This window comes from Mirounga leonina, unplaced genomic scaffold (genome assembly GCF_011800145.1).
Source record: "Mirounga leonina isolate KUSES-001 unplaced genomic scaffold, KU_Mleo_1.0 Mir_204, whole genome shotgun sequence".
NCBI lineage: Eukaryota > Metazoa > Chordata > Mammalia > Carnivora > Phocidae > Mirounga > Mirounga leonina.
Window position 1 is genome coordinate 15,783,252 of NW_023270513.1, and position 12,957 is coordinate 15,796,208.

Below are 12,957 nucleotides of genomic sequence, written 5' to 3' on the forward strand. Positions count from 1 at the left end.
CCTTTGTTCTTTTTTTTTTTAACTCTTGCTGGATTTCTGTGTAAATTGATAAAATTTTTGCAGTGGTATGCTTTGATCTTTTTCTCATTATCATTTGCTTACCTATTATGTTTTACCTTTGTGATTACTGTGAGGTTTTCATAGTATATCTTACAGTTACAAGTCTTTTTCAGGCTGATAACAATTTAACTTCAATTGCATACAAAAACTATACACCTTTACTTGCCTCTCTCCACATTTTTATGTTGTTGATATCACAGTTTACGTCTGTTTATATTGTACAACCATTAACAAAATATTGTAACTATACCTATTTTTAATACTTTTGTCTTAACTTATATGATAGAGTTCAAAGTGATTTACACACCAACATTGCAGTATTAGAATATTTTTAATTTGACTATATACTTACCTTTATCAGTTAATTTTGTACTTTTATATTTCCATGTTACTAATGAGTATATATATTTTTCAGCTTGAAAAAATCTCTTTAACATTTCTTGTTAGCCAGGTCTAGTGGCTAAATCTAAATTCCCTTAGTTTTTGATTGGGAGTTTTTTTTTTTTTAATCTATCTTTCACTTCTTAAAGACAACTTTGCTGGGTAAATTATTCTTGGTTCATTGCCCTCCCACCTTTGGTCACTTTGAATATATCTTTTTTGGCCTGCAAGTTTTATGCTGAGAAATTTGCTGATAGCCTTATTTTGACTCCCTTGTACGTAATGTCTTTTTTCTCTCACTGCTTTCAAAATGTTCTCTTTGCCTTTCATTTTTGAGATTTATTATAAGTATATTGTTGAAGATTTCTTTGGGTTGAATCTGTTTAGGGATCTTTAAGCTTCTTGTACCTGGATGTCCATATCTTCCTCAGATTTGGAAAGTTTATTTAAATAGGTTTTCTGCCCCTTTCTCTCATTCTTCTTCTGAGACTCATAATACCAATGTTAGTTTTTAAAGATTTTATTTATTTATTCGAGTGGGAGAGCATGAGCAGGGGGAGGGGAAGAGGGAGAGAAGAAAGCAGACTCCCCACTGAGCAGGGAGCCTGATGTGGGGCTCAGTCCCAGGACTCTGAGATCATTACCTGAGCTGAAGGCAGTCGCTTAACCAACTGAGCCACCTAGGCACCCCAATGCTAATGTTATTTTACTTATCATGTCCCATAATTCAGGTAAGCTTTATTCATGCTTTTTCATTTTTATTTGTTCTTCTTTTCTGATTGGATAATATCTGTCTTCAAGCACACAAGATTCTATTTTCTGCTTGGTTAAGCTTGCTTTTGAAGCTCTTTAATTCATTTTTCATTTCGTTCACTGTATTCTGCAACTCAAGAATATCTGTTTCAAAGGATATAGCTTTCCAGGACCCTTGAACAGACACAGGGGGTGGGAATCTCCATCAGCTGAGGTCAACTCAATGAAGACTGCAGAGATCCTGCTTGTGGCAATGGTGGCTAGGCTTACTGGGTCCTCAGAAGCAAAGGCTACTGGGGTCTTCCTGTTTTCCTTTTTAGCCTGTGGGAGGAAGTTCTAGCTGAGGAGATACCTCTTGGCACCAGATTGGACACCAGATAATATAACATAAAATGTTATATTAGTTTAAGGTATACAACATATTAATTCAGTAATTTTATACCTTACTCAATGCTAACTATGACAAATGAAGTCACCATCTGTCACCATATGTTATTACAATATTATTGACTATATTCCTTATGTTGTACTTTTTATCTGTGACTAATTTATTTTATAACTGGAAGTTTGTGCCTCTTAATGCTCTTTATATATTTCACCCATTTCCCCACCACTTCCCCTCTGGCAGCCACCAATTTATTCCATGAGATTAAGAGTCTTTTGTTTGTTTGTTTTTGTTTTTCAGATTCCACATATAAATGAAATCATATGGTATTTATCTTTCTCTGTCTGATGTATTTCACTTAGCATAGTACCCTCTAGGTCCATCCATGTTGTCATGAATGGCAAGCTCTTATTTTTTGTGGTTGAGTAATATTCCATTGTATTTATATACCACATTTTATTTTTATCCAGTCATCTATTGATGGACACTTGGGTTGCTTCCATATCTTGGCTATTTTTTTTAAAAAAAAAATTTATTTATCTATTTAGGGAGAGAGAGTGTATGTGTGCACATGAGTGGGGGGAGGAGCAGAAGGAGAGGGAGAGAGAGAGGATCTCAAGCAGAGTCAGCACTGAGCACAGAACCGGACACAGGGCTCAATCCTACCACCCCAAGACCATGACCTAACCTGAAATAAGAGTCAGATGCATAACCAACAGAGCCACACAAGTGTTCCCATATCTTGGGTATTATAAATAATGCTGCAATAAACATCAAGGTGTATATATCTTTTCAAATTAGTTTTTTCATTTTCTTTGGATAAATGTCCAGTAAAGAAATTATTGGGTCATATGGTATTTCTACCTTTAATTTTTTCACAGCTACATGGAAAATAATAAAATTGGGCCACTTTCATACACCATACAATGCACAAGAATTAAAATGGATTAAAGTCCTAAATGTGTGACCTGAAACCATAAAACTCCTAGAAGAAAACATAGGCAGTAATCTATTTGAAATCAGCCTTAACATTTTTCTAAACATGTCTTCTCAGGCAGGGGAAACAAAAGAAAAAATAAGCTATTGGAGTTCACCAAAATATAGTTTTTTCACAGTGAAGGAAACCATCATCAAAGTGAAAAGGCAGCCTACAAATTGGGAGAAGATACTTACAAATGATATATCTGATAAAGAATTAATATCAAAAATATATAAAAAATGTATACATCTTAACACCAAAAAAAAAGCACACAGATAACCTAATTAAAATGGGCAGAGGACCTGAATAGACATTTTTCCAAAAATGACATAGAAATGGCCAAAGACATATGAAAAGATGCTTAACATGATTAATCATCAGGGAAATGCAAATCAAAACCACAATGAGATGTCACCTCACACCTGTCAGAATGGCTAGAATCTAAAAGACAAGAAACAACAAGTGTTGGCAAGGATGTGAAGAAAGAACCCTAGTGCACTGTTGGTAGGAATGTAAATTGGTGCAGCCATTGTGAAAAACTATGGATTTTCCTCTATCTGTGTTCTATTGCATCTCACTGAACTTCCTTAAAATAATTATTTTAAGTTCTTTTTCATGTAACTCTCAGATTTCCATTTCTTTGGGGTCAATTACTGAGAAATTATTGTGTCCCTTTGGTGGGGTCACATTTCCTTGCTTTTTCATGTTTCTAATGGCTTTGAATTGATGTCTGAACATTTGAATGAGCAGATACTTCTTTCAGCCCCTCAAACTGGTTTTGGTGGGCAAAGACCTCCACTTGAACATGGCTGCAGGACACTGGCTGTGTAATGCAGTCTCTGGTTCCTGGGAGGGCATGGTGCTGTAGTCTCTGTGAATCTCCATTAGCTGAGGTCAACTCAATGAAGACTGCAGAGATCCTGCTTGTGGCAATGGTGGCTAGGCTTACTGGGTCCTCAGAAGCAAAGGCTACTGGGGTCTTCCTGTTTTCCTTTTTAGCCTGTGGGAGGAAGTTCTAGCTGAGGAGATACCTCTTGGCACCAGATCTTGTGTGCTTGCATTCTAAGTGACTACGGACTTACAGTCTGGGAATCAGATACACATGGAACTACCACAACCCCTTGGTCCTGGAGCACTTGTCTACTTGCTATAGCAATGGTACCAGTGTCTGAGGTGCAAACATGTACAGATCTCCCATGGAACTGGTGCCTGGGTCTCTGAGTCTCACCAAAGTAACTCAGCCTGGGGGGTGGGGTGGTGAGAATGCAGCAGTGACAAAGACTATGTGATGACAAGGTGGAAGGGTGACTTGGGCTCAGGGTGCAATAGAAGTACACCCTGGGGATGGTGGGTCAAAGTCTGACTCTGACCCCAAGGGGCAGCCATAGAACAGCAGCAGCTTGGCCCTGGTGATGATAGGTCAAAGCTGGGACTTAAAACCCTTGGGACAGGGCATAGAGTTGCAGTAGAGCAGTCTAGTGATGGTAGGTCAAAGCTATGATTTAGGACCCAGGGGGCAGTCAGAGAACAATGGCAATTTGGCCCAATGATGACTCATTAAAGTTGCATGTTGACAGCACACTGGGGATGGGATGAAAAGCAATAGCTGTGTGGCTCCAGTAATGGCAGGTCATACCCCTGACTTAATACCTGGGGTCGGGATGCAATGCAGCAGCAGTACAGCCTTGTTACAGTGGATCAAAGCTACAATTTGGAACCCAGAGACAGAGTGCAGAGCTGTGGCAGCTCTGGTCCTGTAGATGGCAAGGCACTGTAGTGTCCTTATCCCAGAGAGCTGATCACAACAGCAGCTCAGGCTCCCAGAAGTAAGCTTCACCACAGCTACAGCTACAGCCCCAGGGAGAAGATAAAGCAACAGGGATTCCTGTCAACTCCATCATCTGTGTTCAGCATTGGTGAAGACATTAAGAGTCCTCAGTAGCGAAGGCTTCAAACATCCATGATAATGAGGTTTGTTGAAGCTCTATTGCTTGCCTTTTCCCAATGGGTTGAAATTTTTCCAAGGGGATCCCCCCTGGTGCCAAGCTTCTCTGGACTGGGGGCTGGGATGATACAAGTCAAGTGTTTCCTATACTTTTTTATGCTGTTATCTTCAGTTTTTAAGTTCCACAGTCTATCTGCTGCTTCCTCATTGTAGTCCAGAGCTTCCTACAATTGTTTTTGTCATTCTGTAGTTTATTTTTTTGTAGTTTTTGTGGGAGAGACAAGCATTGGGACTTCCTAGCCCTCCATCTTGATGATGTCATCTCTCTATTTTTATATTTAAAATTTTGTGGGGCACCTGGGTGGCTCAGTCATTAAGTATCTGCCTTCAGCTCAGGTCATGATCCCGGGGTCCTGGGATTGAGCCCTGCATTGGGCCCCCTGCTCAGCGGGGAGCCTGCTTCTCCTTCTCCCTCTGCTGCTCCCCTTGCTTGTGCTCTCTCGCTGTCTGTCAAATAAATAAAGAAAATCTTAAAAAAATAAATAAAATTTTGTTAGATTTTTATTATTATTATGTATCTTATTTTGTTCTTTCTCATTTTATTTTATTTACCAAATCACTTAACCTCTCTAAGCCTCAATTCCCAACCTGGAAAATAGGAAACAATTGTACTTACCTCAAAAGTATTATTTTGAGGATAAGGCATGTAAGTTAATACTATATCAGAGCATTTTAAATTTTCTTATTTATATTTGGCTATGTCTAGAGACCCTACTTACACTTTGCAAACTGGTATTTGTCCATGTTATACAATTCTTCAAATTTATTTGAATCAATTATTTTCTTTTCTTTGCTTCTCTAATTGTACAGCAATGTTCTCTTTATATGTTTCCTCAGCTGGGAAATTGGGATGATTTAATTGGACTGTCTCACAGAGCACACTGAGATAGGCATTTGTTCCTACAGTTGTTGGAAATTAAGTCCAATGTTTCTTGGTCCCCATCTGGTGCTTACTGAACATGGTAAGAAAAGCATAGAGTAAGTGCTCAATTTCTAACCTAGAAAATAGGAACAATTGTACTTAACTCAAAAGCATTATTTTGAGAATTATATGAAATAAATCATGTAAAGTGCCTGGAACATGTTTAATCAATGTTAGTTATCATATTGAAAGACACCACTCCAACCTCAAAAGACCTGTCTTTTCCCAGAGATCAATGCCTCTCTTTTACTTCAAAACTCGAAACAAAACCATTCTTCTAGAGACTGGGACAAAGCTCTCAAAGTAATTGTTGCATCAACCTATCCTGCTAAGTAAAACAAAAGTCCATTAAAAAAATCCCATGTTTAAGGCAATGAGGGTAGGGAGAGTAGTCCATTTCTTCGACTAAGAAGGTAAAGTAGGTCTTCAGTGAATATTTTTTAAATAAACAACCAAATTTATTTTTTTTAAGTGGGGAAAGGAGACAAGGGCTTGACAATGTGCATCTCTGTGGAAAAAGATATGCAAATCTTATAGAAAAACATTCATAAATTTTGTAGCAAAACCCAGAATCTGAGATGGGAAGTGGATTTGAATAGCTGAATTTCTTTCTTTAAAAATACGATTACTATTCTATTGTATGCATAATCCATGCTCATTATTGAAATACAGAAAATACAAATAAGCAAAAGAAATCCCCAATAGTTACTTAACCAAGAGATTACCTGTATCAGCAATTTGGTATATGTACTTCCAGATGTTTTGTGTGTGTGTGTGCATGCGTGTATATGCTGCACAAATAAATAGATATTTTTGAATAAAATGGGACTATATTATTCATGGTTCTTTGGGGGTTTTTTTCCACTTATATCTTAAATATCTTTCCATGATAAAAGTTCTAAGCATCTTTAAAGTTTATTTTTATAGAGTTGCTTTCCAATGCAATTTTTTTTCATGCAATGTTTCAGTCTTGGAGGAGTCCTTTCACCATGCCTGCTGGAAACTTCATTCTTGTGTCAGCTGCAATATCTGCAATCAACCAATTATGATACTAAACTAGGGGGCCACCGTAGAACTGATTTTGGTCAAAATGAGAAATCTAAGTATTGAGGAAATATGAGCTTCCCAAGTGCAAGTGGTCTTTTTGCTGCCCTCAGCAGTTCTGAAATAATTTTCAAAAGTAAGCATAAAGAAATAGAATTTACTTCACCCCTTCAGGGGGAATGACTTAGTTAGGAAACTTCACTCTTATCAGTAATTATGTTGGAGGTGCTCATTATAATTTTCTGCTCTGTAATAAAACTTCACTTAGGAATAGCTGGAAGGATTTCTACTTCTGTGGAGATGGGAATGGGGAACAGGCAGAACATTTGAAATGGTAGAAGTGCTGAGTGACATCCCAAAGAGGACCTAGTCTCTTATGAAGCGCTCAATTACCTGTACTGACATTTTTGGGAGGTTCTGGGCATACTGGCTGTGATTTGCTGAGGCTTTGCTAGAGAAACATTTTCCAAATCCTGGCCTGTCATTCTTCATATGAAATACTACACATGTATTTTCATTCAAAAGAACTCTGGAGAAGACCTGAGGCTTCTGGAATCTGTTATTGACTTCCACAGTCTGTAAGTTTGTGGTGCTTTCATGGTTGCTAAACTTCAAAGAATCTAAATGCATATGATTAATTCATATTATTTTTGGACATGTTTCATGCTCTGCCAAATTAGGAAAAAGCACATTCCTACTTCTTCCAAGTGGTATGGAGCTGTGCTATTGAAAACAGAAAAAGTCTGGAAAATTTTTCAGTGGCAGACCTTAATTTTATGGTTTTTGGATGATTTTTAAATTTGGGGTTTCTAATTACCATGACAAAAAGAGACTATTATTTTTCTTCTGCTAGTTTCCCTAAAATCTACAAAATGTTCACACTGCCTTTTTGGGGTCTCTGTATCTTACTATTTTTACAGATAGTATTTATTTTGCTTTGTGAACACTAGAGTATTAGTGACTCTACAAAGGATTAGGTTTGATATTAATCCACTCATAACATTTTTTATATTAATGTTTTATTGGAAAAGGTACATGAAAACCACCTATGTACACAACCCCAGGTGAACATAACACGCAAGCTGCCGCACACTTTTTGTCTTATAAAAGCTTGACTTCTTTGGAATAATGGCTTGCCCATTCCAGCAACAGTGTCCCAGTTAACTTGGCTCCTTTTCTTCCAGGCTCAAAATAAAATCAAACTCCTCTGGAGTCAGGGGCTGAATTGAGAGTCTCTGGCGAGTGAAGAGAGCCATATTTTTTAAGGGGCCTCCAGTGGTTTTGTGAGTTTGGTAATGGGTTTTGAGCTCAGCCAGGGTAATGTAACGCTTCATCATCCGAACAAACTGTACATCCACCATGGACCATTTGGGGTTGTCTTCTTTGCTGGATGGGTAATAATGGGGATTGTTTTTCTCAAACTGTGTTGTCTGGTTAAGCCTCCTTCACAATCTTCACAAGTCCTGCAATGCCTGGCTCTTTGCAGTTGCTATGGTAGAAGAACTCTTCTTGCTCCAGCTGCATGGCTCGAAGGAAGTTCCGGGACTGGTAGTTGCGAGCACCATCCCAGCATGCTGTCTGCTTGGGCTGTGCTTTAAGATCCTCAATGTTGAACTTCACATCTACACCTTTATCTAGTCGGCTTTCTGGCTCGGACTTCATCAGCCAGTAACTGCTTAGATTCTTCCCACAGTTTTTAGAGGCTGAAGTCTTCTCAGGGCTAGAATTACCCATTGTAGCTGATGCCCCTACTGGGTTCTTAGTCTTGGTACGTTTTCCTGCTGGCGGCTTATTGTCTGGCCCAGCCGGCCCAGCAGGCCCAGCAGCCCCGGCGAGCCTCTTCCGGGATTTCGGCATGGTTTCCTTGCAGGGACTGCGCTAAAGTCTCCTCGGTTCTCTCCCTGATCTTCTCTCATTCATTCACCATTCTCCCGAGCCACTGATTTCACGACTCCACAGACAGAACCCCATCCAGGCGCCGGACAATCCACTCATAACTTATTGAAAACTTTGTTTTATTTCAACTCTTAGACACACCCACCTATCCTTTTTAGTACTGATAAGAGGAAGGGGAAAATAAACCATCATTTTCTGGATGATTATTAAACATTAGACACTATACTGGGCAATTTACATATGCTACCAGATGTCAGCTGATATTACCCTGTGCTTTGAGATTTCCTTAATTTTGGCACAAGTCCTCTAGCACTCATTTTGAAGAAGTCCAATGCTCCTCCTGTAATTTCCATGAATCTGCTGGGAATTATGGTCTCATAATCACAACTGTTTCTGAGTTCTTGCTTTCACTAATCTCTCTAACAGTTTTTCTCTTTTTTTTCTGTTTGACACCCAGCCACTCAGGGAACTCTGATTATTTCTTTTGACTTTCTCCCAAAGTTATCATATGAGCAATGTATAGCAAAGAAATCCTTTATTAGCAATTTGGAACAAAAGAGAGATTTCAGACTGGTGCAAAATGAACAACTTGGAACTGAATTTTAGACATGCCTCCTGCTCTTGCTGCCATAACAAATACCACAGCTTGGATAGCTTAAACAACAGAAACTTATTTTCTCATAGTTCTGGAGGCTGGAAGTCCAAGATCAAGGTATAAGCAGGGTTGGTCTCTCTCCTTGGCTTGCAGATGGCTACCTTCTTTTTGTGTCCTCACATGGCCTTCTCTCTGTGTTCACATGCTCCTGGTATCTCTTCCTTCTCTTATAAGGACAGTAGTCCTATTGTATTATGGGCCCAACCTTATGACCTAGTTTACCTTAATTACTTCATTAAAAACCCTAGCTCCAATACAGTTACATTAGGAGTTAGAGCTTCAGCATATGAATTTGGGTAGACCACAATTCATTTTATAACATTTATAATACCTACTATCTTGTATCCCAAGACACATTAACAGAATCTGCAAAGGGGAGGTCTACACATGCTGGGGGCTCACCATCCCGAAGCACCTACAGATCAGTAGATGTTCTGAGCTTTCAACCTCTTGTCTCTCTCTCCCTCTCAATCTCTCTCTCTAATCCAGAAATAGATGATGTAGTAGACCAAATAATAGACACCCAAAAGTACCAGGTCTTAATCCCTGGAACTTGTAAATGTTACCTTACTTAGAAAAATGCACTTTGCAGACTTGGTTCAGTTTATGATTTTGAGATGATGAAATTCTCCTGGTGGGCCTTAAATGCAATTGCATGTATCCTTAAAGAGGGAGTCAGAATGAGAGTTGATACACATAGAGAAAAAAGTGATATGAAGATGGAGCAGAGAGAGATTTGAATACTAGAGTGATATAATAACAAAGCAAAGAATACCGGCAACTATCAGAAAATTAAAGGGACAGGAAATTGAAAATAAAGACAAATTTTCTTATTGGTGGAAATTAATGCCACCACCAAATTCCTTCTCCCACCACATACACCTTTGAAGGCAAAAGAAGCTATATTTAGGGTGAGGTTTAAATATTTTTTTTACCCTGATACACATACATTATCTCATTCATTTTTACAAAAATCATTTGAGGTAGGAATTATGATTCCAAACAGATTTGAATAGCTTACGTAATTTGCCATAAGGCACACAACCAATAGGTGGTAGAACCAGGACTTAAATTTAGAGGAAGAAAAAATTAAATAAATAAATTTAGAGGAATAAAACTCAAGGTATTAAATCAATGTGCAAGGACATATGAAGGTAACATCATGAAGTAGAAACTGAAATAAGAACTTTCCTAAAGCTTACAAAAAAACTGGCCTTTTATTTAGTGGTATGATGAGAAGATTGTAAGACATTCCTACTAATACAGAAGACATAGTAGTGAATCTTCCAAACTGAAAACTTGCACCAGGTATTTTTTTTTAATGTAAGCTTTAAGAATCACTTAGAAATTAGGCTTTCATGGAAGCATGTTCAGAAATGAAAAAATTTAATTCCACAACAATGATAATGACACAGTCTTGGAACTCAAGCCACACATATTCTAGTGTATTGTAGGGTGGTGGGGTGTGTAATTAACGTAACTTTACAGTAATGCAAAGCAGCTTATATGATATATGATATAATATTATAATCCAAGTGACAGATTTCTCTATTCTCTTCCCATCTGTATTAGCTTCCTGTGACTATTATAACAAATTATCACAAACTTGATGGCTTAAAACAATACACATTTATTCTCTTACAGTTCTGAATATCTATAGTCCAAAATTAGTATCACTGGGCTGAAATCAAGGGGCCAGCAGGGCCTTGCTCCCTGAGGAAGCTCTAGAGGAGAATCAATTTCCTGTCCCCTTTAATTTTCTGATAGCAGCTGCTATTCTTTGTTTTGTGGCCATATCACTCTAATCTTCAAATCCATGTGATATATAGCTTTTATATCTCTCAGAATTTGTCTTTATATATTTCTGTGTGTGTGGTAGGGAAAGGCATAGGGTTATAAGTATGTTTTCTCCTAATATATTTAACGTAGATCATTTCTGACCCCTTAAAATGAATCTCCCCCAAGCCCCATATGGCTTATATGACAAATTTGAATGTTTTAAACACACCTTATGTGAACTGTTAACTCTGACTTTATTATACTAAGAGATATTTGTCCTACACCTTGCTCTGTAATTGACTGTGAGGGATCAAATTGCCTTCCTCAAATCCCTCATTTTCCTCCAAGATTACAGAAAAAAACAAAGACAGTCCCATTTCACTTCATCATAAAATGTGAAATGAGGGGTGGGATTCTTAGAGTCTAAGAAGAAGTTGAATTTCAACTGGATCTTGAATAATAACATTAATAAGTGGAGAAAGGGAAATAGTTTAGACAGAGGGAATAGTATGAGAAAAGACATGCATGTGAGACATTGCTGAGAAAACATAATTTTCCCTGTATTTAGAAATAGAAGAGAGGGATGGATTGGAAGTGGAGTGTGGAAGGGAATGGAGGCTCTAGGAAAGGTGATCAATTTAGAGGTCAGTTTAGCCTTATTTCCTTTTTTGATAAGGTCACTTGACAGAATAGATGATAGGAATGCTATAGGCTTTTTTTTTTTAATCTGGATTTTGGCAAGGTATTTGATAAGGTCCTGGGAGAACTTGATCTGGGTAATAGCATTGTCCAGGAGGTTAATAACTAGGATATGTTTAATCAAAGATTGGTAATAAATGGATTGATGTTAAACATAGAACGAGGTCTCTTGTAATGACAAACTACTAAAAGGTATGTAGATCAGAGTCAGAGGTTATACAAAATTGGGAAGGAAGCTAAAAGGCAGTATGAAAGAATTAGGATTCATAAAGCTCTTTACAGGGTAAAAGCTGAATGAGATTAATCAAAGCATGCTTTCCTTAATTCATTCCTGTTGTCAAATATTTATTGAGTACCTACTATGTATTAGGCACTAAGGTAAGTGGGTGGGGATACAAAGACAAACAAGACATAGTTCCTCAAGGAATTCACAGTCTCACTGGGAAAGACAGATAAATTAATTTTATCAATACAGTATGATAAATAATATGGTAGAGGTAATCTCAGAGTGCCATGGGAAGACAGAAAAGGTATTTAAATAAGAAAAGTATTCTTGAGGATGTGATGTTTGGGTTGAATTTTAAAGAAGTTAAGCAGGATCTGAAGAAACAAGGATGATATTTTAGGTAGAGAAAAGCAAAGAACTTTGAAGCAGTAAGACATATTTCAGGAATCCTAAGTAGCAAGGTATGACTTATAGGTAATGGTAGTTATTAAAGAGTGATACAGAAATAAAACTGGATAGACTGTAAGCTCATGGAAACTGAAATCAGGATGCAACTACTTTGGTGTTACCGGTAAATAACACGGAGTTCAGAATAAAATAAGCCCCCAGGAAATATTTTTTTTGAAGGAACAAATGAATGAGCAACATGAGTCATATCTTGAAGGGCCTTAGATGTTAAATTTGAGAATTTGACTTTATCTTATTGATGATTAGGAGGGGGCACTGAGGTATTTTAAATAGAGTGATGTACTCACATTTGTGTTTTAGAAGGCCCACTCTGGAAGGAGCTGGATAAATGTATTATAGAGGAGACAGTCTAAAGGCAGGTGGACTAGTGTTATAATACAGATAATAAATTAGAGTGAACTAAATCATTAAAGAGATGACAGTGGGGGGGCGCCTGGGTGGCTCAGTTGGTTAAGTGACTGCCTTCGGCTCAGGTCATGATCCTGGAGTCCCGGGATCGTGTCCCGCATCGGGCTCCCTGCTCGGCAGGGAGTCTGCTTCTCCCTCTGACCCTCCTCCCTCTCATGCTCTCTGTCTCTCATTCTCTCTGTCTCAAATAAATTTAAAAAAAAAAAAAGAGAGATGACAGTGGGGTTGTACTGGTAGAACCAACAATATTTGGTAACTGATTACTTGTGCAGACTCAGTAAAGTGAGGAGTATGGAT

General features: G+C 38.0%; 1 pseudogene; it reads right to left on the reverse strand.

Annotated features, from left to right (window-relative positions):
- Positions 1 to 7,632: 7,632 nt before the first annotated feature.
- Positions 7,633 to 8,386, reverse strand: LOC118025971 (annotated as a pseudogene).
- Positions 8,387 to 12,957: the final 4,571 nt, after the last annotated feature.